Source organism: Rhinolophus sinicus, chromosome 4 (genome assembly GCF_057876585.1).
Source record: "Rhinolophus sinicus isolate RSI-liver-muscle chromosome 4, RSI-T2T, whole genome shotgun sequence".
Classification (NCBI taxonomy): domain Eukaryota; kingdom Metazoa; phylum Chordata; class Mammalia; order Chiroptera; family Rhinolophidae; genus Rhinolophus; species Rhinolophus sinicus.
In genome coordinates this window covers 114,990,037-115,016,449 of record NC_142504.1, presented here as the reverse complement: position 1 = coordinate 115,016,449, position 26,413 = coordinate 114,990,037, and the positions used below count along the sequence as shown (strand labels likewise).

At 46.6% G+C, this 26,413-nt stretch overlaps 1 protein-coding gene across 1 annotated transcript in view; it reads left to right on the top strand.

Annotated features, from left to right (window-relative positions):
- Positions 1 to 1,668: 1,668 nt before the first annotated feature.
- Positions 1,669 to 26,413, top strand: part of FBXO15 (F-box protein 15) — a 91,722-nt gene continuing 66,977 nt past the window's right edge. Inside the window, exons 1-2 of the mRNA XM_088798042.1 lie at positions 1,669 to 1,805; positions 2,778 to 2,860. The gene's annotated coding sequence lies outside the window, so the exon portion shown is untranslated. The remainder of the gene's footprint in view (positions 1,806 to 2,777; positions 2,861 to 26,413) is intronic.

The following is a 26,413-nucleotide window of genomic DNA, read 5'->3' as shown; positions in this document are numbered from 1 at the left end:
CTGCCACAGGACTTGGAGGAATCTAAGATCCTGAACTCAAACCTAGCCTTTCGGCCATTTGTCAAGCGAGGAGGAGGAGGATGCATGTTATTGAGCAGATTTATAACGTTAAATACTCAGACCTCCGTTTGTAGTTATCCCTGCCCCATGGTTGTGAGGGGACCGTGGCTCTTAGGGTTATTGTGGGGACTGAAACAAAGTGACCAGCAGGCTTGCCCTCTTCTGCTTGGCAGTGAATGTTTGCACTTCCCTGGCCGGCTGTCGTAGACAAGAGGCTGCTTTAAATCAGGGTGAGGTACTTGGTGTGTGAAATGTGAGCCAAACTAGCTGTAACTGCGATAGTTACAGATAATAGCCGTGTCATGTCCGGGTACCAGAATCTCTGTGAGGCTGGGCCACCCCGTCTCCAAACTCGTTCTGCTCTTCTCTGACGACATGTGTGTTTGCTCTGTCACCTTATCCGAGGAGCCACTGGCTTTGGCTCCTTATCAGGGCGGGGAGCTCTGGTACTTGGATAATAGTCACCCTTGAAAGATGAGCGTCCCCTCCTGTGCCATCAGCATTAGCAATGGCCAGCTGTCCTGTGAGGTGAGAGAGATGAGGTGGTCCCTGCTCTCCCGTGTGCCTGGGAGGGGTGCGCCCGGAAGTGAAGACAGAATGGCATCCACGGGGCTGGGCTTCTATGAGTATATCTGCCCCGTCAGCTGCTCAGAGGCAGGGCAGACCAGGGAGGGGCAGCCGTGCAGGAAGACGTTTTATGCAGGAAGCCTGGACGTCAGTCTCAGAAGCAATAGGGAAGTGGCCAGGGTGTTCCCATAGTGATGGACGGTGGTGGTGAGAGGGTTCTATCAGGAAACATACTTGGCAGTCAGTCAGCAAATGCTTTGAGAATTGGAGCGATCGCAAACTCATGAAATTGTGAGCCATAAACCAGCGTCTTACTTGTTTTTGATTGCCCACTGTGAACATTTCTATCAAGATACAAAGCAAACGCCAAGTTGTGGGTGGGAACGATGCATCCGCCAGGGCAAGTCCTAAACCTGGAGAAATAGCTTGTTTTCCTGCTTGTCTCTACTCTTCTCTCAGGCTGAGTATCCCCCGATCATGCCACTTCTTCCTCCCGAGGCTGACGACACAAAGAACCCGGTATGTCGTGAGAGTCAGTATGAACCAAAGCCACGTGAAGTTTGGAAGTGGCACTTCCGACCTAAAGGGTCGTTGTTCTAAGGGCGGTGGATGGGCAGTGGATCCTTCTGACCCCACAGGTGGTCTCTTGGCATTTGGGAGAGTTTGGAGTCTCTAAGACCAGGTTGAAGTTGGCTCTATCGTATCGCCATCTCCTTTAAAGAAGAAAGGAAGCAAGTGAAACAAACTCGCTGTATCTGCAGCTTAGCTCCTCCGGATAACCAATGCAAAATGGGCGCCCACAGAAATCCCACCTCCGGTCCTCACGATTTAAGGAGCCATTCAAGTGGCCTGATTTAATATTCTTGGAGCCATGAGGCAGTGCTGGAAATAACTGTATCCTTAGAGCTTTGTCCAATTCCTGGACGTAGGAGGTGTTTGTTGACTGAATATCTAAACTAATAAATGACCAAAGTCCGTTAGTTGGTCTCCCACCTCCCCTCTCTGTTTCTATTCTCTATTCCCATCATCATCAGATTATTTTTACTTTGACGTCACTCTTGGCACCAAGTCCACGGCCGTGCCGAAGGCGCTCAGTGAGTGCTGCGTGACCGTTGAAGAACAGTGAGTCTAAGGGCTGCCGCCAGGATGCTGACTGAGTTTCATGCGCTGGAGTCCAGGTGTGTTTAAACCAGCAGTTTCTCAGCCTGGCAGGCGGCAGAGAAAGATGTTGTCTGCCAAAGCTCTAATATTCTGATGTTCTCAGATCCTGTTGGCTGGTGAAGTGCCGTGGAAGGCTCCGTTAGTGCCTGGATCTGGGAGCCTGTCCAAGACAGCGAGGGTGAGAGAAGGTGGAAGGTTATCAGTAGCAAAACAGATGGAGGGCAGGGCCCGAAGGTCAGGGAAGTTGTGTGCTCTTGGACCTGAGTTTGATGAATTTCTGCTACGTCGCTCTTATCTCTGCCTAGCTGTATTATCTTGTGACTTCAGCAAACTCTGTAGACTGTTCCAAGCTGGTGAAGTTTACTTGGCAGGAGGCCTGGTACCCCATTGATTTCGAGGCAGGGTGGGGATGGGGTGGGGCATGGGGTGGGGGAAGGTCCCAAGTGACACAGTCCTCCTGAGAAAATGGTAATTATTTCAGCATTCGAGGCTCACTACTGAGGCCTCACAATAACCAGAGGAAGCATTTGCTTCTTTCCTCTGGTATGAGCTTGGTCACTGATTCCCCCTGGACACTGAAAAACTTGCAGAATTCCTACCACACACTATTTAGAGCGACTCTCTGGTTTTGGCTGAAGCTTTCATGTATTGGAGAAAACAATGCTTTTAGGGAAACCACAGAGTAGATTTATTTTTCCGAATCATCACGGCTGAGCACTATATCCTTTCTTGGCTGGTTCCCTTTCCTCTTCCAGTTCAAACCGGATTCCAGAACTCTTTCATTTCTCTCCTTATGAAGCTCTTCTCATATGTCGTCTTCACCTGCACTCCCCTCAGTTTAAAGCTCCCTCCGTCCCGTCACAGATACACCATTCTTGTCACTGTGCTGAGTCACACAGGAGGAAAATAAACCGGGTCTGATGCCTTACGTCTTTATGACAATTCAGTCCATAATGCTGACAGGATTTCCCTTTCCTTTCTGATTTCAGGCTGGCTGTCCCATCTCCCTGTTTCTAGAATGTAGTAGAAGCCCCCTTCATGGTATGGTTGGATGGTGATTACTCAAAGTCAGGTAAAGTGGAGAAATCGTCATCTTATTTTAACCTACTGTAAGTTCATTCAATGTCCTTTCATTTGTCAAGAGCTTTTCTTTGGGTGTGGGCCCACTGACCGCATCAGTAAGGCATCATTTAAAATTTCTCTTTCTCCTACTTCAAGGTGGAAATCGAACCTAGAGAAGCTTCCAGCATTCCTAGAGTTTTAGAATTTTCCACCTGGTCTCTTATAGTGGTTGTGTCCACACCTAAGCAGTCCTTTTAACAACCCCTTTATCACAGCTTTCAACTTAGCCTTTGCCGTCTTTATTGGAATATCTGTCCCTTTGCACCATAGTTTTTGTTAACTTAGGTAATAGTCAATGAAACAGTGTAAATGCAATTACAGGTATAGGTAAAATAAGCAGACTGGGAACAAATATGAGTGATAAACATACACTCACCTGATGGGGGTGGTGCATTCTAGGAGGCAGACATTTAAGTGTCGTGGGCGTCGGTTTTTGTGTATTTCAGAGGAGAGTGAGACAGTTCATCTGTCGACTGGTTTAAGTAGAGATGGATCGACAGACCACCAGTATAATTTATCCCGCTGAATCTAGACTATTGACTTGCTGTCACCCATCGCAAGCTCAAGTTATAAATTTTCCATTTACAATATGTGTTGGTATCACATGCCTTGCCTCACAAACAAGTGCCATTCTATGAGGGCAGTAGTCTGCCTCCCAGCAGGAGAAACCCAAAGGAACCATCTTCCTAGTAACTCCTGGCCTTGCTGAAGTGGGGCCAGGTCAGCAAGTGGGCGTGAGCTAACTCGCGGAGCCCCCCTTCGTGTGGGGCACGTCAGCAGGCTTGGGATCGGGGGACGGAAACCTTCCTTCGGGGAAGGTCGGCTGTCTCTGATGCAGATGGCCCCTCAGCCTAAGCATCAGCATGGCCGGAAACGAGTGTGGTGAGGCTGGGTCGAGGGGACCGCAAGGTCTACACAGAGGTTGGCATTTTTTTAACTTTAATGACTATTTGGGAGTAGCCAGAAGGGACTTGGGTGAGTTAAGTCAGACCAGTGCCGGTTCTGCAGGATAAAGGAAGCTTTCCTAGGTTAGAACACACACAGTTTAGAGCGTTGGTTTTTCCTGCTCATGCTCAATAAACTGTAAAGTAACCTTGAACCCATAGCTGGTTAGTATTAACCTGTCCTGTTTCATCAGGTCTTAGGCATATGCTTATTTAGGGGAAGAGTTGGCATATATGCAATTCCTATGCAAAATATGTCTGTTTCCTCATCTATCCTGACTGTTGCTCCCGTCCTGGCGGAGTAGGCGGGCAGGCAGGAGTTCATAGGTGGGGGGGGGGGGGACAAGTGTGCATGGGGCCGGGCCACGTGCCTATTCCCCTCACTGCCACCTGGGTCTTGCTGAGATGGGAGCTGGTCCCCAGCAGGAGCAATTGTTTCCTAAACCGAAGAAGACACAATTTGGGCTTTTCTCAGTCCCACAAAGGTAAGCGGGGGCTGCTAGCACTTCTTGCTTTCCCAATCATCAAATAATACCTTGAACACAACAATGTGGTGAAACACGTTGCAGACACACTTTCAGAGTCCAAACCTTTCAAACTAAAGGGCCTCTCTCCCGGCAGGGAGATTTACTTAACTCTGTTTATTTGCAAAACATGGTCACCTGTGTGTCACTCCCCCGACCTGTTTGTTGGTTTTTAAACTCTGTCCCTAGCAATGAGCTCACATACTCCTTCCTGAGCCAAAACCTTCCCAGGACAGCTCAGCTGTTGGTACATGCCAGTTAGGTAACGGCTGTCCTCGCCAGGGCTGGAGTGCAAGGAGCTGTTCAAATCCATGCACCTTCTGTCTAAGCGGCGGACAGGGAAGGATTGCAGAAGAGTTTACTAGTGAGAGTCAGCTTTCGCGTGTCTCTTGGCACTTGCCTTTCTCATGTGTGCATCAGATCGCTCTGGATGGTGGTAGCGCTCGGTAGTGAGATGAGACCCACATTCTCGTAACCACTTTCCCTTGGAGCGTAAAGGCTGAATGAAGCAGCACTTTGCCTCGCTCAGCTCTGCTTAAGCTGCCTGTGATTCTTGTGTGGGCAGGAGACAAGAAGGATGGCACACTGAATACCAAGGGTGCCTGCTTTTAAGGGCTGGTCTTAAGGATAGCCAAACCATTACATAATCAACAAGATCTACATTATGGTTTTGCATAGGATGCCATCCAAATATTATAATTTCCTAGGACATGAACTCCTCACCTGTAGCTATCAAGAAATAATTGGCTGAGATGTCTTTTGAGAAAATATGCTAGAAAGCCCTTTGGGAAAACCTCCAAAATCATGCAAGCTAGAATAGCAACCTGGGACCTAGTTTTTTTAATGACCATGAATCTCCAGCATCAGAAGACACATGATAACAAAATGACTAATAGGTATGAAACCTGTGACACAGACCAGAAGAGGTCAGCATTAGCTATTTGGGGGGTGGATGCGAGGCCGCCTGTGTCACAGTCACCTTTCCTGGAAAAGTCCAAGAACAGAGGACAAGCAAGAGGGAAGCGTCTGACGTCATGCTTATTTGAACACCAGGTAGTGAGCTGGCAATTACTCCGTTCCACTGGTGACCCTGGGTCAGAGTCGGTGGGGGTTACTTCCTAGAGGAGAACAGCTAATGGGCCATCTCTTCATCACTTCTGTTCAGAATACACAGAATGGGCACCCTGGGCATGCTGCAGGTATCCCTAGAAAAACCAGGTGAGGTGAGAGCAGGGCAGGTAAGCAGGTGGAGCAAGTGAAACACACGTCAGCTATGACAGAACACAGCTACAAGGCGAGAGCAGAAGGAACCCAGAGTAACCCCCATCCGCCCTCTACGTTGTTAAATCTCCTCCATGTGGTCGGTTTGGGCCACCAGTGGCTGCATCAGGCTCTGACCATTCCAAGTTGAAAACGCCCCGCGTTTGGGAGTCCCCATGCAGATGAGTCAGCACCAAGATGGGAGCACAGCCTAAAGTTGCCATCAAGCCAGTCCTCCCTGGGGCACCTTCTCCACGGCAGGTGCCTATGTAGGTGGCTGTCAAACAGCTCCTCCCCGAAGGTCACTAGTGGCCAACTGACTTCAGATTCTCAGTCTTTAATGGGGAGAAGACATTCGCAATGGATGCAGTGTTAGATGTTTTTGCCCAAAGCTCTGTTTTGAGTTTGTGACCGATGATTAAAAACGACAGGTCTTCACATCTAGTGCTCACCTCCTCGTTAACACCACCTCTCAAGCCAGTGATGGAGGAGGCTTTCTGTTAGCTCTTTAAAAACCTCATCAACACTTCCTGTGACTGCACAATTTTGACCATGTTGATTTCCGGGCATAGAAGTCGAGTCAGGACATTGTGAAGAAAAGGAAGGGGAGTGGGTGGTGGCTCAGGGTGGAGCTGGCCCTGGAGACAGGCAGAACAAGTGTCTCCCCATCTTTGTCTTGGAGCATCACTTCCCCAGTGAGTTTGCCTTTCCCCTCTTTACTTGTGGCGGGCCAGCATGCTTTGCGGTCTCTAGCGCAGACGCTGGCAGGAGCGAGCCTTTGTGGCTCGGCTAACTATTGGCTAGAGCTTTCTGCAGCTCATACTTGCCTGTCAGGAGTTCTCCATGACACCTACGTTTGTGTAGATGCTCCGGGTCCCCAACCCTAGCTGGGGCAGAGCGGGTACTTAGTGCCCCACCTGTGTCCTCCCAGCCTACCCAGGAAGCCACTTTGGCTCAGTTCTGGCTGGAGCGCTTGGCTTGCTGCGTCTCTGCCTGAGGGCTTATCTGGCTCTGCCTGGGACCATGGCTGGGACCACAGTGGGGAGGGTCCTAGGAGCGACTCCATCAAGAGCGCAGGAGTCGGTGGGCAAATAGCTTGGCTTCCTCCCTCTCCAGGGACAGTGAGGAGGCATGCTCTACACCCTCTCTGCAGTCCCCTGCCAAACTGGGCCCCAGCTGCTGTGACCACGTCCCTAATGCACTCGAACTTCGCTGCCTCTCCTCCCTTCTCTGTGTCACCTCCCACATCAGCTGTTCTGCGGCTTGTCCCAGGGTCGGCTTGCAGGGAACGCCTAGGTTGAGACACACTGACTTCTCTGGCGGTACCTCAACTTCACCGACAGGTCCCATGAAGTCTGCATTCGTGCTAATGCTCACAGGCTTTGTCTTTTCATTCTCCTATTTGGAAACAACATTGGAAATAAATCGCTCTTAATAAAATCTTTATACATTGAAAACGAGATATGAAAGGGCATGTTAACATAACTTCATATTATTGTATGATAATAGCAAGCCTCTAAATCATCTTCCAACAGGTGTTGTAGGAATTCAACTTGTCAGCTCTTAGTTTATTAGGATTCTGTAGTAAAGACTATGGATCTGATTTCTCTCCGATTCACGTACTGCCTGTCTGATGGAATAGATCAGCGAAAGAGACCACGTGACACATTACCTGTGCAGCTATAGGAACTGTCAAGCTCTAGAAAATACGATAATTGGTCATGATCTTCCACTCAGTTATTGAGCAGATATTTATCCAGTGCTCCTGTGTTGGAACAATTTGTTACAGGAGATACAACACTGCAAATAGCCAGTGCAGGTGGGGTGGAGGATGTGCACAAAAGAAGATGGTGGAGTGGGGTATGTGCTGGGACAAGTGTGCCACATGATCTAGGAGGGCCTGGAGCACGAGGCAGGTGAAAGACAAACTAAATGCACTTGACACGTAGAACCTGAAACATCACATGCTCTTTTTCCAAAACGAGAATTAGAGATGTCCAAAGTCTGGCCTCTCAAAGTTTTCATTCAAAGTCCAGTATGTTGCAATTTTAATTGGTGTTTCAAGCCATCTTGCAACACAGGCTGGAATGGTGCCACGGCCAGCAGGACTGACTGCCCTCCAGGGACACTTGGAAGGGACAAGCTGTTGCCTCACTGTGACCTCCTGGGCCATCAGTGAACTCATATTTGTCATCCTTGGCACCACCACTGGCTGAAACAGAAAGAGCACTGGATTAGGAGCTAGGAGAAGTGGGTTTCTAATTTGTGTTTTGCCTTTAACTGGCTGTGTGGGCCTGGGCAGCAAGTCACACAACTTCTTTGGGTCCAAATTTCTTCACTCCAAAAATAATGGACAAGCAACATTTTGTTGCCCAAGAGCCAATTTAAGAAAAACGTGGTTGGCAGGTCTCCTTTACAGAAGGAAAGAAATGGTACTTTTAAAACCAGGAATTGGGGGCTGGCCTGGTGGTTCGAGCACCGTCCCTAACGCCGAGGTGGCCGGTTCGATTCCCATATGGGCCAGTGAGCTGCACCCTCTACAGCTAAGACTGTGAACAACAGCTCTCCCTGGAGCTGGGCTGGGCTGCCGTGAGCAGCTGGAGGTTGGCATGGGCTGCCGTGGGGTGCTGTGTGCTGCCACAGGCTACCATGTGCTGCCATGAGTGGCCAGTGGCCATCGTGTGCGGCCAGTTGCGGTGAGCTGCTGTGAGCTTCTGACTGGTACCAGCGACCGGAGTGGGGGTCAGGGGGCTGGCGGAAGAAGCGAAGAAAAAAAATCAGGAATTACAATACTGTACCTGCCTTTGAATGTAGTATGTGTGATTTCATTCTCCTGAAATTAGTGTGTTGCCTGGAGGCGGCTCATTAGACAAGGTTACCTTAAGACCTCTTGCAGCTGTATTAGTTTGGCTGCCACCATCCCAGCCTCAAGTGGTAGCTGGGGTCTAGCAGGATATTTTTTGAAATATTTGATCTGTCTTGAAAATGATATGTTGTAAAGGAGGTGTTTTATGAGGTCAGACAATTAAGTTCCTGAACTCATCCTAGAAAAAGTGCTACATACCTCATTGCTGAATATCACTACTATCACCTTCAAAGTACTCCCCTTGGGAAGCTATGCATTGACACCAATGCCTAGTCCACCCTTCAAAGCAATTTTGGAACTCTTTTTCTGGAACGGCCATCAGAGCTGTCGTTGTATTACCCTTGATGTCGTGAATGTCATCAAAGTGTCTTCCTGTCAATATTTCCTTTATCTTTGGGTAAAGAAAGAAGTCATTGGGGGCCAGATCAGGTGAGTAGGGAGGGTGTTCCAATACAGTTATTTGTTCACTGGCTAAAAACTCCCTCACAGACAGTGCCGTTTGAGCTGGTACATTGTCGTGATGCAAGAGCCATGAATTGTTGGCAAAAAGTTTCAGGTCATCTAACTTTTTCATGCAGCCTTTTCAGCACTTCCAAATAGTCAACTTGGTTAACTGTCCAGTTGGACAAATTGATAATTAATAATCCCTCTGATATCAAAAAAGGTTAGCAACATCGTTGCAACAAGTTCTCGAACTTAATTGTCCAAATTCTACGTCTGTGACCTGTGTTTACCCTTATGTAGTTTGTCACCTGCTTGTGAACTCGGAGGTGTCTCAGGGCCAGGGATGCATGTGAGGGTCAGTGGGTGACACCCCTCCCCAGAGCAAGTCCACGCTTACCTCCTTTGTGCGCACATTCAGGGTGTCTGCTGTGCTCAGAACAGCCCATCTGGACTGATGAATGCCTTACCTGACATAAATATTATGGTATTTGCTTGTTCGATTGTCCCTGCACTGTATTTCCGTTCCTCTTGCTTAGTCACACCCAGTAGTTCTGTTTACAAGTCTCGCAAGTTCATTCACCGCTTCAGGTCCTAAGGCGCCGTGCTCACCAGAGCTCAGCTTTTTGAGCACAACTGGCTTTAGCGCTATGGATTCTGGTCACCCCAGCCTGCCACGCAAGGTCCTGTCCTTGGCATTTTTTGCTATTGGATCTATTCCTCACCTGTCCCCTGTCTGGCTCTGTGTCACTTGAGAGTGACTCTTACAGGCTCCAGACAGGGTGTGCTTCCTGGTGTCCCCAGGTGGTCCGCTCTGGCCAAGCACAGTCATTGGGAAGCACTGGGCAGGATGGCAGAGGACGAACAGGGCACATTGCCCTGACTCAGACTCAGGTGGCATCACTGAGGCTTTAACTCGCAGCTGAGGCCGTCAGTGAGCCCAGTGAGGCCCCTAACTCCACTCCCCCCTTTGTGCCCCCGTCCTTCCCTCTGTCAGCTTGTGCCTCCCTGAGCGCAGAGTGGCTTCTGAGGTCCATCACCTGCTTGGCAAAGCCTGTCGCATTGAATGCCCTCTCTGTGGCTCTGAGCCTGACTGATGCAGTAGGTATTGCACCTTCACTCTACAGCTGCGGAAATGGAGGCGGAGACCACATCGCAAATTCAAGGTGCCAGGAGGGCAAAGCCAGGTCTTCAGACCTAATGCCAGAGACATCACAGACCAGATCACCTCGAGTCTACCAACACTGAAAGCTGGACAGGAACCATTCGATGCTCACTTCTCCCATAATATTGGAACTCCAAATGTATTGGTGTAGACACAGAGCATGATTTTAAATAATCAAATTGAGAGAAACGTAAGAAGCCAATTGTTTTTTTTGATAGATTTTCAAAACCCACCCTTCCTTATCAGTAAATGCCAACTTTGATGCACGTTTCTGAAAGTCTCAAAAGGGACAGTAAACTGACTGTGGGCTGTGTGAGATATGATCACTTCCTGATGTGGAAATTTAGCTTTTTAACATTTCATCTCATCAGAGTCTGGGCAAAACCATTCTTGCCCCCACCCCCATGGCCTGGCAGCCACTTGTCCAGGGCTGTCCCACCATCTGGTGGCCAGTGTGAGAAACAGTCTGTCCCAGCTGCCTCCCTCTGGAAGCCCAGTTAATTTCACCTCACACCATCTTCCCCCCGCTGGAATACAAAAGCTCCTTCTTCCATCCCTCCTCTCTCCCAGTCCTGGTAGGGAAACCCTTGTCTTGCCCTAAATGTTTAAGGCTTGTTGCTTTTGAGAGTCGAAATTATTCTGATTGTGAGCATGGCACTATCCCTCTCTAAAGGAAACGGTGTAGCGTGAGTCAAGAAGCCGTGATGATGCCCTAGATTCCGTTCCGTCTTCTCAGGTGTGTGGCACTCCTCATGCACCAGGGAAGACTGGCTCTTCTTAAAACCAGCATTCAAGATTTTAAAACAAGAAATCTATTTTATTGTTCACTAATTCTGTAACCATATTAAACTCTTCCCAGTTTGAATTAGGTCATTTTTATCTCCACGTTGACCTTGGAAACAATTGTTGGGTTAGCTCTCAAGTCTAACTTGTATGTATAGTCTTATTGGCTTATAAAAATATATTTTGAGTTCAAAACAAGTTTTTTGGGGGGCTTTCTGCATCTTATACATATGAGTATTAATTTCCGAAGCTCTCAATAATATTTTCTACCTGTCAAGAATATTTTGTGACAAAACACAGGAACAACCTATGGTTTCCAGATTTAGCAAATGAGAATACAGGCCTCCCAGTTAAATTGAAACTGCAGGTAGATAGTGAATCGTTGTTTTTTTTTTTTTGTAGCATAAGCAGGTCTCAGACAATATTTGTAAAGTATACTGTATTTGGGACATACTTTTACTGAAATATTATTTGTTGTCTATCTGAAGTTCAGATTAAGCAGGGCATCCTATATTTTATCCCTAATGTAATCAAACCAAAAAATCACCCCAAGTTACTTATGTTTTTAAAAATTATTATTTCTTCACTGAATTGGTTTTGCAGCAACAGCACTAACGGGAACCATGATCGTCTTTTAAAGTTTCTTTTTTTATTTTGTTTTGTTCACTATTTGGTTAAGATACTACAGACTAATTTAATGGCCAAAAAGTATTTGTAAGTTAAGTATTTACACCGGTATAATCAATCTTTATATAAGAGAAAAAAGCTTTGCTAAGTTAAAGTTTCAGAGCAAAAGATCCAGAGTAAATCCAGAAGAGGGGGCTTTCTTTTTGTTGGTGTGTGTATGTGTGTGTGTCTGAGTGTGTGTGTGTGTGTGTGTGTGTGTATGTGTGTTTTAAACGCAGTCTGTAGAAGTGGCAAAAAGATGTGCCTCTTACCCAAGTCTGCTGTCCAGGGAGCTGATTTTGTGTCTGTCCTTACAATGCTTGCAGCTTTCTGCAGTGACAATGACAGCTTCTGTGAGCAGAGCTAAGATGACAGACGCATTATATATGCCAGAAACTCAGGCTTTGGACGTTTACTTCATTGCTCTCCTGTACCTTTTATTTCATAGAGCAGTATTTCAGATTCTGTGTATCTACCATGTTTTATTTTATAGAGCGGTATTTCAGGTACAGTGTGTCTACCTTCCCGGCAACGGAGAAGCTTTGAAAAAGGAGTAATGCCATGTTTTGATCACCTGGGGGAGGTATTGAAATTAGGTAAATATCAATAAATCTTAACAAAAAGATCTGGATGTGAATGAGAAAACAGCAGCGAGGGGCAGCAGCAGGCGCTTGGAGCAGAGGGGAAGAAGGCAGCACTTTGATTGGTTTGTGCTGTTTTACATTACGGTTTTTAGGGGTCTCAGGGCTAGTTGGGGATCTCTCCTATTGCTAAACATTGGTGTATCTTTTGGGGTCCAGCCAAGTGACTTCTCTAGACAACGTTTTCACCCATCACAGCACCATGTGGGTCAGTCCAGTCACTCCACTCTAGGGAGGCCTGCCAGAGGGGAAGGACGCATACACAACTTCTTGCGCTCCCTCTCCGGGGTCCAGGAAAGGGCGGGAGCAGGCACTGCTTCCATCCTCCAGGCTTGTGGCCCTGGGGGACAGAGGTCACGGCCACTACCGCTAGAGGCCCTTGAATTTAGCCCTCCAGTGACAGGGCCGTGTAGCACCTGCTCACTTGCCAGCACGGCAGTCCTGCTTCGCAACGTGCCACCTCCAGAGTCCCTGGTCCAAATGCAGCCCTAGAGGGAACACTGACCTGCATCAACCATGGATAGAATGATGTCCATGGCGTCTGCAGGGCCGTGAGACGTTAGTGATGGCAGTTCTCGGAGATGTCCTGGCCACCCTGCAGCGACTTTATTCCAGGGCCCGTTACTTTGACTCCAGTTCAGCGCCTTTCCATGGTATCCTATGTGGTGCTTCAAAAGGGTGCCCAGTGGTGTAGGGGTGTGACCACTGGTCCACCAAGAGGCCCCCAGGTGGGCTCGGACTGGATGACAGAGCAAGCTCGGCCATGTGGTGTCCAGTTCTTAGGCTGTCCCAACCTAGGCCGGCACCAAGCGTCTGCACTGGCAGCCACACTGCCTAAGCACAGATGCTAGCTAGCTCTGTCCCTCACTGGGTGACCTTGGGCAATTTGTACAAACTCTTTGTGCCTTCGTTTCCTCTTTCATTTACGTGTCATTGTGAGAATTCAATGAGTGTGTGGAAAGGGTTTGGAACATTTCATGGTGTTCAGTAAGTGTTTAATAAATGTTAGCTATTCTTAGGGTCTTGGGAGTAAGGTGATGTTTCTGTAGGTTCATATTCTGTGCTGGAATCTTCGCGTGCTTAGACTGAGGACACCCAAATAACGAGCCACAGCTTAGGGGATAGTGCTTGAAGGTGTACCTGCTTTTTCTGTGATTGTAGTCCCTATTTTGTTTTCCAATAGCTTTACTGAGATATAGTTCACATACCAATACATGCTCTGTTCTGAGAGTGGAAAATATTCTAAATCTGGGTTACTGGCCAGGATTGAAATAATAAAACCATTATTGGACATGCAAATCTAAAAATAACATCAATTCCCACAGTTAAAGCTATGTCTGGTTATTTTGATATACAATCACATTTTCAAAAGTAATATGAGTTACACACAGCAGGCACTAAACATATGTAATAATTCTGTTATTTTTGGCTTAGGTTTCTTCTATGAAAATCTTAATTCTGAGTGCATGCAGCATAATAATACTATATCCTCTTACGGATGCATGCTTACAAGGAACTAGGTAAAATTATTGTTAAATACTCAGAATATTTATTATCAAATGTGGGTATTCATTTTTTTAAGTTGCTTTTGCTTCTGGCACTGAGCTGAACTGAACAATTTCACTGTTCGCTGAACCAAACACTGACAGGCTTTGCTTTTCAAGGCTTTTTAATTTCTATTATTAGAATGACATGGTACCCTCTTTTGATTATGTGTCACAGGCCTAGAAATAATATTCCCATATTATTACGGTTGTTCTGGTTGAGTTTTCTGGTAGAATGCCATTTCTCATTCTTCCATACTGATTTATTTTTGGTTGACAACATTCAAGATTGTAAAACATTTGCTCTTTGGAAAAGAAAAACTTGACCCCTGCTGATATTACCCTGGTGTAAATGTCTGCAGGAAATCCTACTATTCACTGCCTTCTACTCCCATCCCCCATCACTGCTGCCTTTATGCAGTAGAATTTTCTAGAAGGAATTCCTGGGTGTTCAGTCTTAGCCCATGAAAGACAAAATTCCCACTAATCTCATGGCTCTAAGAGAAAGTGAGTTGGTCACTCCCAAAACACATAAGTATGACAGCTTTTAATTTCCACGATGTTCAAAAGTGCTTTTAAAACCTGAAGACCATCACTGATTACTTATTCTTACGTTTGGACTAAAAAAAATAACACATCGACAAGGCCAAAGTCTGCCCCATTGCACCTCATATGGAGTTTCTTATACTCGAGTGACCTTATTCACGTTAAAAAACTTGAAAATATTTTAAAATTATTTTCAAACACTCCTTTCTTCTTTTCCAAAGACTTAATTGTCCTCATCCTGTTATTGTTACTATAAGCCTCTGTTCAGAATTGCTGACGCGTGATATAGTTGGTTAATTAACTCATTTAGTGAGGTAACTGAAGCTGTCCCAAACTGTCCATCACATGTCAAATATTACTGGAATTTATAACAATTATGATTATAAATTGAATATTGTGGAAAACCAAAGGTAAATGACATTTGCCCTAACTGGATATCCAAAATGAAAATAAATCAGAGTAATGCATGCTTACCATCAAAAAGTTAAGAGAACATAACCCATCTTGGATGTTTTAGAGTGGTGGGGAGGAGGCTGTGTATCACCTTGTCACAAAGGGGTCGGGGGGTGTCAATTACCTGGGCTCTTTTGCTGAAGAAGATGAGGTTCTGAGAGGCCAGCCCCCCCAGAGCCTCAGCCAATGAAGGGAGAAGGCTCCCTACGGGGGGCCCCGTCTTTCTGACCCCTGCACCCTCAGCATGTGTCATAACACCTGGGAGATGCTAGGTGTTGAGAGAACGGTGTTTCTGAATAGCTGGTCTCAGTGTAAAGCCTCTTGATGAAAAAGGCATAGAAGATAGAGGTATGTGTGTTCTGACCCCAGGAAGTTGTCTTTAAAAAAATAAACACCGCAAGTGAGCTTACTTACTCGTCATTTAGATACTAAATAAAAAAAGTGAGGCTTCTCACAGTTCTGATGCTGCTATGAAACTGGGAGAACACGGTCCAATTTACGTCATAACTCGACAGGCAAGACCCAGAGCTGTTTCAGACAGACTTTGTGATAAGGGTCCCTGATGGTTTCATTTCCTCCTTATCCAAGGTCTGAATTCTTAGTACTCAAGATGGGTGACCTCCCTAGTCGGCTCCGTGGGAGATGACCGGGCCTTGGGCAGTGCCTCCTGCCAGCCACCTGTGCCTTGGAGGGTGTGATGGACTTCTGGTACCTGATGAGAACCAGCCCCCTCCCCTGGGCCCCCCACCCGCCACTCCCATGTCCAAGCACATGGTTCTAAAGGGATTGGTAGGCCCCCACTAAGAGCACAGATGCTCTGTGGGGTGGTCTCCTGGGACTTCTGCTGGACAGCGGGGAGGAGCCGGGCTCTGAGCATGGAGGCTGCGGGTCCCAGGGGGGCTGCGGGTCCCAAGACCAGAGCAGTGCAGCTGTGTCTGGGAAATGAGGGAAGCCAGCTGCAACGGGAGCGAACGGAGCCAGAGTTCAGGGAGATTCCTGCTGGTGTCAAGGCCTGGCCTCACATGTCCTTGAGGCCCAGCTGCATCTGTGACTTTCTGAACATTTGGCTGTCCAAGCTTGTTTGGGGCTCCAAGGGCTGTTAAATTCCTCTTGTGCCTAAACTTGCTTGAGCTGGTTTCTGACACTTGAGGCTACCAAAGCCTGATTTACACAAGATTAATTTGTTAGGCATAATGTCAGTGTATTCCCGAATCGCATACAGACACGTATATCTGCTATATTTGACCTGAGAAACTGAATTAATGATTAGAAGGTGAGCAGATGTCAGTGAGAAGGGACCTGGATGATGGGAGGGGTACAGCCGTGCTTGTCCCTGGGACACATCTTCTCATCACTGAGCTGCTGATACACAAGCCGGCAAATGCTCACCTTCCCATTTTCTTTTCTCTGGAATCTGTGAAGCACACCACCCTCCTCAGCACCTTTCTTAGTATAACAGCATCCTTCTTCATTTAGACATATTTTAAAAACATTTTTTAAAAAAAGATCTCAGCTTTACTGAGGTATAATTGACATATCAGATTATAAGACAGTTGACGTGTACATCACGGTGATTTGAAACATGTATACACTGTGAAAGGATTCTCCCAGCTAGTTAATGAACCATCATTTCACATATTTATCTTTTCTTATGTGTGAGAACATGTAAGTTCTACTCTCTTAGCAAATTTCAAGTATTCAGTACAGTGTTATCGCCTGTAATGACCATGTTTTCCATGAGATCCTTAGACCTTATTCATCTTATAGCTAAAAGTTGATACCTTTTTACCAACCTGTCCCCACTTTGCCCAACCCTGACCCCTGGCAACTTCTGGTTTCTGTTTCTATGAGTTTGACTTTCTTTTAAGAACCCACATGTAAGGATACCATGCAGTCTTTGTCTCTCTCTCTGTCCGACTTATTTCAGTGAGCGTAATGCCCTCAGGGTCCATCCATGTGGTTGCCAACACGGCGCATGAAAAGATGCTGTGTCACTACTCCTCAGGGAAATGCAAATGGAAACCACAGCGAGATACCATCGTACACCTGTTAGAATGACCATCACCAAAAAGACAAGGGATGACAAGTGTCAGTGAGGATGTGGAGAAAGGGAACCCTTGTGCACTGTTGGTGGGAATGTGAATTGGTGCAACCACTATGGAAAACAGTATGGAGGTTCCTCAAAAAATTAAAAATAGAATTATCATATGATCCACTTCTGGGTATTTATCCAAAGGAAATGAAATCAGGATATGGAAGAGATGACCGCACCCCCATGTTCACTGCAGTATTTATTCACAATAGTCAAGATATGGAAACAACCTAAGCATCTGTCGATGGTTGAATGGACAAAGAAAAATGTGATTTATGTATATGTGTTATTTAGCCATGAGAGAAAGAAGTCCTGCCATTTGCAAAAACATGTTTTTATATTCACCAACTGTTACATTACATTTTAAGATGAGTTGAGTGCCTTCTAAAGATGTATGAGGTATGAGGAGATGTTAAACTTATCTTTCTTGAATACTTTACTTTTAGAAACATTCTTAGAATGTACTTGATCTTTTTCCCAGTGTGTGATGCAGGATAACATTCTTCTCAGACTGATATTTGATTAAATCTTTTCAAAGCTTAAAGGGATCTCAAACTTCAACTTACTTGGGTGTCTTCTTTATTTTGTAACAAAAGCTCAATATAAGGCCTCTTTCCCTTCAGCAATGAAATCCATGAAGCTGAGATGCCCATTACGGAAACACATGGCTGTTGTCTGAATTTCAGTGGTTCAACAGTGCATCACTTGCATGACTCTTGTTCATGAGAGAAACTGTCTTTTGGGGAGTCTTTCACTGTTACAAATTATTTAACTGCTCAATTATAAGAAACTACAATTTCTCCCTGATACATTAATTTGCTTTCGCTAGTACCTTTTATATTTGGATATGTTTGCATCTTCAAATAAGTTGGATACTTTTGTCTCAAAACCTGGCACAACACAGATGACTCGAATGGTCTCTGAGATGTTCATGTTGGAATAACATGAGTTGTCAGGTGCCACCACCTTGGGGGTTGGACTTTTGGGTTCCTGGACCCCCAAATCTTGGACTCACACTGCCGTGGAGCCAGAGGTGGAAGGAGACTTGGAGGTCATCTGGCTGGTGTGCCTCGTCTTACAGACATGTCCCTGGAGGCCTGGGAGGGGACTGGCCTGCGTCTCTGTGCCGTCGCAGAACAGGACGGTCAGCTCTGGAGCTTCTCTGCGATCATCACCGAGTTCCTCCTGCCAAGCCGGCCAAGCCCTGGGCCAAAGGAAGCCTCCAGCCACCAGCCACCAGCCACGGCCAAGAACCTGTCCTGTGTGCAGGAAGTCAGCAGAAACAGGTGGCAGCTCTGTGTCATTTGGCTGCACATTTCAAATCAGATTACTGGATGCCCAGGAGCTCTCACCTTTGAGTTCTCAGGTGACAGCAGGGCTATGAAAGCCCTTCCTGAGTTTATTTATATTCTCAGCCCCTGGCAAGAGGAAAGAAAAGGGATGATATCTAACACTTAATAAGCGTTTACTTATATAACCTCATTTAATCCCCACAAGTAGCCTGTCAACTAGGTTTATTACCGTATGAGTTTCTCAGGCTGCATAACAAAGTACCCAGATTGGGTGGTTAAAATGACAGAGCTCTACTCACTGACACTTCTGGAGGCCAGATGTCCCAAATCCAGGAGTCCACAGGGCCACACCCCCTTGAGGGCTCTGGGGGAGGGTCCGCCCTCGCTTTCTCCAGCTTCCAGTGTCACCTCCATCCTTGGTGCCCCTCAGCGTATGCACACGTCACCCCAGTCTCTGCTTCCTGCTCCCCTGTGTCCCTATATGTGTCCTCTTCTCATAAGGACACCTGTCAGTGGATTTAAAGTGCACCCTAATCCAGTAGGACCTGCCTTAATTTACATATTAATTACATCTGCAAAGACTATTTCCAGATAAGGCCACATCCACACATTTTTTGGGGGGACATAACTAACCCTTAACAGTTACCATCATTTTATGGATGAGTGAGCCCAAGTTTAGAGCAGTTGAGTAATTTTCCAGTTTGAGTTTGTAAGAGGTGCAGAGCCAGCACACAAAGGCCATTCTGTCCCATTTAGAGCCTATGCCCCTCCGCCTACAGGTCAGCCCACCGCAGAGGGCTCACACCTGCCCTTCCGCACCCCTGCAGCCCACCTTTACCCCTGGAGCACACACATGCACGTTTCTCCACAACCACCTCTGTGTGTTCTTATAAGGCAAGGAGGTGATACCCAAGCATGAATGCGGGTTGTGACAGCAACCGTGCCTGGTGCCAGCCAGGCTGGAGGCCGAGGTGAAGATGCTGCAAAATCCTCTCGCAGGTGCAGAGGGAGCTTCAGGATCCAGGCGCTTTCAGAGCAGAGGAAACAGGACCCACTGCATCCTTGTTCTGTGCTTACCCAGGCTTTCCAGCTGACCCTCGGGGTGACTTGAAGTTCTGGGAACAGAAAGAGAAACTGTTGGAGGGGACAGAAGAACAGAAGGAGACTGAATCTAAGCCTTTTATTTTGAGTATGCGAAGTACAGCAAAGCAGAAGAGGAACACGAAGGAGGGCAAGCTGTCTGCCTTATGTAACAAGCCTTTCAGCAAAACAGATGCTCAGAGTTCTGAGCTGCAGACCCTGTGCCTCCCAGAGAAAGGTGACCAGCACGGTAGGTTTCATTCTAAGAGACAAGAAGGGGAGATTTTCCTTTTTTTTTTTTTAAGAAGATAGTGTTTTTTTTTGTTTTTTTGTTGTTATTAGTTTCAGGTGCACAAGACAAAGCAAAACTTAGACGTTTATCATTTATATCCCTCACACTGTGTGAACCCCCCTCCCCCCATCCACTATCCCTCTGTACGTTCGAAGGGGAGATGTTCTGATCAGCTTCCCACTCCGTTTTCTGTTCCTTGTGCCAGTAATCTGAGGAATTTACAGACACCATATTTCCATTTTTTGCTTTCTCCCAGATTTAAAAAAAAGTTTGTTGTTTTCCCCCATGGATTTTGGCTAAATTGAGCACTCTTTACACCAGCCACTTCAGACGAAATTAAAGAGACCTATGCATTTGAGATTTGTGAACACAGTGGCACCTTCTCCCCCTGCCCACTCCAGACCCCAGGACCCAGGGAAGACCATGCAAGCATCAGGCCTCCCATGGGTAGAACGTGGCTGATGGCCACACAGTGCAAGCTCCTTCTGCATGACGGAGAGCAGATGGCAGCGGCAGAGCCCCTCCCATTGGCTGGATCTCAACCGTTGCCATGGAGCCCTCTCCTTGCTCTTGTCTGGCAGAGTGGGGCTTATTACCTCCTACACAGCCGGCCGGTGGAGGAAGTGTGAGAGCCTAGGGCCCGCTGGCACAAAACGTGATTGTCATGAGATAAGATCATTATACCGGAACATATGTCTCTTGTCCAGTTATGCCAACTGTTGCAAAGCCATTTATTCTTTGCACACCACATGTAACTGATATGATTTTTAGGTGTGTTTTCAGGCCCTGCTTCCTAGGACCCTAGGGTTTCGGTGCCAGTAGGTAGGGCCTGGAGGTCACTCCCTCGCTGGATGGTGCCATCTAGGCAGCCTCCCTTCAGGGGCACCCTCATTCACCATTTCCCCCCTCTCCCTGGTCATCCTCTTTGGCTCAGAGCTCCATAAACAGCCCCTATTCTGCCCATGGGCCCTTCCTGCCTGAAAGCTTAACATTTGCATTTGCATCCAGGAGCCCAAACTGTGGCGTTCTGGGTGGCTGTCTGTCCCTCCGTGGCTGTCTGTCCCTCTGTACTCCCTCGGCGTTCCTCAGCATGATACCTGCTTACACCCTCCCAGGGGCTGGCTCACTTGTCTCTCCCTCTGCCTGCGAATCCCCAGTGGCCCAGGGACAAGCTTTGACTGTTGAGAGCAAGACTTTTCTTTTCCAGGTTGGTCTCTATCTATACATCCTGTTGACTTCTGTCCCCAGTTTATAGCCCAGGGAGCTCCTGGGGACAGAGGCCGCTGAAGGAACGCCTGCAGCAGCCTTGACCGCTCTCTGACCTGAGCTGGCTCGAAGCCCGAGCCACAGGAAAATGGGACAAAGGGTGGCACTCAGACCTCTGGAATGGCAGGAGCTTCCAGCTCCCGTTGTGCCCCCATTTGTTCAAGGGCCCCTTCAGCTGCCCTTATGCAAAATAGAAAAGAAAATATGTCCTACTTCACTCAGTGGGAAACACGGTGACAGCCAGGCCTATTTCCAATGGCTCTGGCTTCTCAAAGAGCGAGTGGAGGGGAGTCCCTGACCAGGCAACCAGGCATGGCTTTTGGAGAAAATACATTTTGCTTTTACCTTTTCTAAAATTAAAAATATTTTTTAAAGGGTTTTAAAAAGTGAAGTTTCTTGTGGGGGTAAAACATTGTTCGGTAGGTCATTTTAGGTTTCTGATGCGGTCAGGGCTTAGGGAGTTCCCCTGTTTGCTCGTTTTCTCTGAAAACTCCAATGGACAAAATCTTTTGTTTGGGAGAATGTGGGAATGACTTCAGACTTTAAACCTTGAAGAGTGGCTAGATCTCTTCCCTTTCCATAGCAAATGCATGCTGCCTTACGTACTGGTCCTTTTCCATTTGGGTTCCACGTCATTAGTGGGTTACTGTCTCGCCAGCCCTACCTTTCCCTGTGCAGAGGTCTACTCTGACCCTTACCATCCATTGTAATGAATTAGTTATGCTTCTAATTTGTCTATTCTTGGAGACAAGGATGGAGCCTTTCTTAATTTGTGGCCTCACTGTCTAGTGCTGAATCTTGCAGAATGCAGGCTGCAGCATTTAATTATTTGTTGAATATACGGAGGCTATGCAAATAACTTTTGTTTAATTGGACGTACGAGGGGATCTTAAAATTTAAATGAACACTATATAATATGAATACTAAAGAAATGGATATCTTTAAAAGACTATCCCACAGAAACAACTGTCTTAAAAATGCCTTTATAGAGTAAATAATTTCCAATTTATTAAATTCCATGAATATGAAACTCATTATAGTGGACGTCAGTGGCCCTCTAGTGGCCCCAAAGGGTTAAAGCATTAGTTTCAGGCTCAGGAAACAGAATTCCTCTCAAGATGGCTGCTCACCAGGAGAAACTCTCCGTTTTGAGATAGACCAGAACAATGGCACAAGACAAATGCTTCAGGCAGCAACAGTGTGATCAACTCAAACAGTAACTTGGCCTATTGTCATAGAATCCTTAACACTCTTTGTCCTGCGGGGTCTCTGCTCCCGCTCCCCACATAAGAACTCAGGACATGGTGAAGCCAAAAAGCAACACCCACGGAGCCATAGATAGGGGAGTCATACCACTATATTCTCGCTGGCAGCTGGGTTGGAGACTCAGGAAGCAGGCTCCACACGACCCGCAACCTGCCGTCCACGTCTCTGGCAACCAGCCAACCCCCTAGCGTAGCCATGGCAGTTATATTAGTGGCCAATGGCTCACTGGTTACAGCTGACGGCCATCTACTACCCGAGCCAGCAGCTTTCCGCGTGAGGCCGAGAGCCTGGAAACTGCTCTCTGGGACTCTGTCCCCATGCTATTCCTTTACAAAGTAAAAACAAAGACCCCAAAACCTTAGGTGCTGGGGAAACAGAACTCAGAGCCCCCTTCTCCTGATTTATTACATCATATGTTTCAGAATGTTATGAACAGTTTTTGGTTCCATTTTTCATTTTCTGTCATGTGGAATCATTTCATTCCTTTAGGCAGCTTATAAGTCTGGATCTGGGGAAGTTGTTTGTATCCGTAGATTTGAGTAAAGGGCAATCAGCCATGTGTTCTCTCAGGGCTCTGAGAGGGTGGTGAGGAGAGTGTGGCACACACTTTGGCAGGGGAGGGCGGGAAGGGTGTGTGGGTGCCAAAAACACAGTAATCAAGGTAAATAAATGATTTAAGATATATTTTTAAAAATAAAAATTAATACAAAGTATCCATGATGAACAAAATATCAACATTTTAGGTAAATGCAGGCTCAGTAGTGCTGGTTTTCCTTTTCACCTCAGTTTCCAGTGCCGCTCGTCAAGGCGGTGTTTTCTCTTTGCCCAAAATGAGTTTTGTTAGGACAAGAGTGTCTCTGAGGGGTGAAGGCCCAGCCTCAGTAGCTGAAATACCTGGGTTTCAAACCAGATGCTCCTACTTACTAGGTGCCTGACACGGGGCCAAGTTCATCACTCATCTCGTCATGTGACCCCTTAAAGCAGAGGCTCACTCCTGGCTGGGTCAGACAGAGGACAGAGTCACAGTGTGCAAGGCGTTTGAAGATGGAAGAAAGGGACCAGGAGCTGAGGAATGGGAGTCACCCCTAGAAGCTGAGAATGGCCCCCACAAGATAGCTAGCAAGAAAACGGTGACCTTATGTGGGGACAGAGCCAGGAGTGCAGTTTCTAGTCTCTCAGCCTCACGTGGAAAGGTGCTGTCTCTGGTAGTAAATGGCTATCAACTGTGATTGGATGGCCATCATCTGTGACTAGTTGGCTGTCAGCTGTAACCAGTGAGCCATTGACCACTAATATAACTGCTGTGGCTACGCTAGCAGAAAATGGGGGCTACCAGGAAGATGGTGGCTGAGCTAGCAAGAGCAGATTGCAGTTAGCACGGCGAATTGCAGCTAGCAAGAGAGGTTGGCAGAGAGAAGTGGACGGCAGGCTGTGGATTGTGTGGCTCCTGCTTCCTGTGTCTCCAACCCAGCCACCAGCGAGAATATGGTAATATGACTCCCCTATCTATGGCTCCGTGGGTGTTCCTTTTTGGCGTCACCGTATCCTGCGTTCTTATGTGGGGAGTGGGACCAGAGACCCCACAGGCCACCCTGAATGACACCTTAGTCCTACAACCACTAAAAACTCAATTTGCCTACAACCCAAATGAGCAAGGAAACAGATCCTCTTTGAGAGCTTGAAGAAAGGATTGTGTCCCTGCTGACACCTTGATTTTAACCTGGTGAGACCCATGTTGGATTAATGACCCACAGAACTATAAAGTAATACATTTGTGTTATTTTAAGTCATTAAGCTTTTGACAATTTGTTCTGGCAGCCATAGAAAATGAATCCGGTTTCCAAATGGCAGAAGCTGGGGTGGGGCTCAGAACCTGTTACCTGTGATTTGCCGACATTTACAGGTGCAGGCAGTTAATACTAGGTAATGACACTAGATTGGTGACAGTGGGGTGTATGGGTAGGCACTAATATTGTCCACCACAGTTTTTAGTGAACAAAATGGAAACACAGGTACACATACACACACACCTGCACACACACACGTTGCACACACAAAGTGGGGAGGGACCTGACAGCAGCATTCAGACACATTCTTCATCTTGGATTCCAAGTAGGTATGCTTTCAAGACTCACCAGTGGACCCCAGTGAGTGAGATGATTGTCCAAAGCCTAGGACATCTTATGAGCGCTGTCTCAGTAGTGGATGGAAAGTGGCTTCTCTTACGGACACCGTTCTACATTTTTGCTGAGTTGACCAAATTTCAAATAGTCACTATAAAGCTCAGGTGTAGTGATGCTAAAAAATTGATTTATTCCTTTCTGTTTCAAAGTGGGGAGTTAGATTTATTGTAGAGAGTTAAATGAAAGTGATGAAATAGAAACAAGAGCAAAACGTTATTCCATATGTGAGACAGGTTGTGCCAGATTATATACTTGGGAAGAAACCTTCTACTTCACATTGGGCAGCTCAAGCTGGCATTTCCTGAATCCAGGCAGAAGCTCCAAGTCGTTGAGTATGTGATACTAGTTATTTACAGCACGCCCTTAACCTCTTCTTTTTTAATCTCTGTCCTCTTTTCATGCTACCATTTCCCTCAGTAGTTTCAGTAACTCCCATTACGTTAATATTTATGTGTCATTTCCAAATCTTTTTGCAAGGAAAGCTTTTCCCACTCTTTATTCAATCTGTGTATTATTCTTTATTCAATATTTATTCAACTTGGTGGCTTAAAACAATGGATATTTATTTGCTCCCAGCTCTGGAGGCCAGGAGTGTGGAATCAGGGCGTGTTTCCTCTGACAGCTCTTGGGGACAGTCCTTCCTGGCCTCTTCCAACTTCTGGTGGTTCCACGTGCTCCTTGGCTATTTCTCTCTGTATCTTTGTGCCCTTTCCTCTTCTTATAAGGACACCAGTCATGTTTGATTTAGGACCCACCCTAATGCAGTATGATCTCAGCCTAACTAATCACATCTATGAAGATCTTATTTTTGAATAAGATGCTGAGGTTCTGGGTGGACGTGAACTTTTAGAGGACACCAACCCACTACAAATACCACACCAGTCTTTGTATGCTCTCTTATGGTGGCCCGCATAGTCAGGATAAAAGACTGTAGACTCCTCGTGCCACGTGTATTCCCAGTATACAGTGGAAAAATAACTAGATGGGAAAATTGGCAAATTGTGATTGTCTCCCTAAGATCCATTTCATGCTCCCCATAACTTAGTAACCATGTGGTTTGAGCTGATAGAGATCCAAACCCAGCTCTGGTTGTGGGCAGGCTCCACACAGTTACTGGTTCAAGGGTGAACAAGAATGCCGCCCTAAACCATTCTGCACAGTGCTTTCCCAGCCACAGTGGTTCAGGAGGGCGTCTGGTCTAAGCAGGTGCCATGAGAATGAAGCTTCTGTGGTTGGGGAAGGGTGCATCCTTAACTCTCTGTCTGTAAACATGGAGGCAGGTGTTTCTGGTACCTGGCAAACGTCTTTCACCACGAACACAAGTTTACAACAACCCTGTGCTACAAGGGTGACAAATAATTTACGATGGATAAAACTGATAAGCATGAAGAAACAACTATACTTCATGGTTGTAGCAAGACATGAAGCAATTGAAATATTCGTCACAAAACAAAACTGTGACTTGACATCAAAGAATTTTCCCTGACAGTGGGGCTGTTCCAAATATTTGAGTGTGCCTGTACGTCTTCCTTTTATAAGAAAGAAGGTTGCATTTTTAGATCACTTAAAGGTCCCAGCTGAGCACTAGTAACTTCCCTAAAATAAATTTAAAATTGTACTTATAGTGCTAACAACTCCTCCATTTCCCAGAGAATAAAATCTAAGTTCTCACCCCGGTGTGTAAGAACAGTCACCAACTGTCTCTAACCCATCCCCTGCCCAGATCTCCCCGGAACTCTCTAGAGCCTGTGTGACTGAATTTCTTGCCCTTCTCAGAACCTCTGGGGACTGACTGGCTACATAGGACGGGTGTGTCATTGGAACAGAGCTTCCATTCTAGTCACACAGGACTTTGCCTCTCCCTGTTCTGTTCCTTATCTGCTGCTATGCAGATCCCTGTCCTGTTGGACTGTGAGGTATTTCTTTGAAAACGATATTCTTGAAAACAGTGTCCCTCTTTTTCTCTTATCTCCATTCTGTGTGTGCATCTCCATTCTTTGTGTGTCTGTGTCTGGTTTGTGCCCCACTTTGGTCTGAGTTATGGAAGGGGTCACAGGCTTCGCTCCATTTTGTCCCATAGGAGAAAGCTGACATCTGATGGCGTCTGACAGTCTCCCACCACTGGGCAGGAGTCAGGGTGCCACACAACTCAGACAGATACCCATTTAGGAAGAAAAGAATGGAGATAGTGAAAGAGCC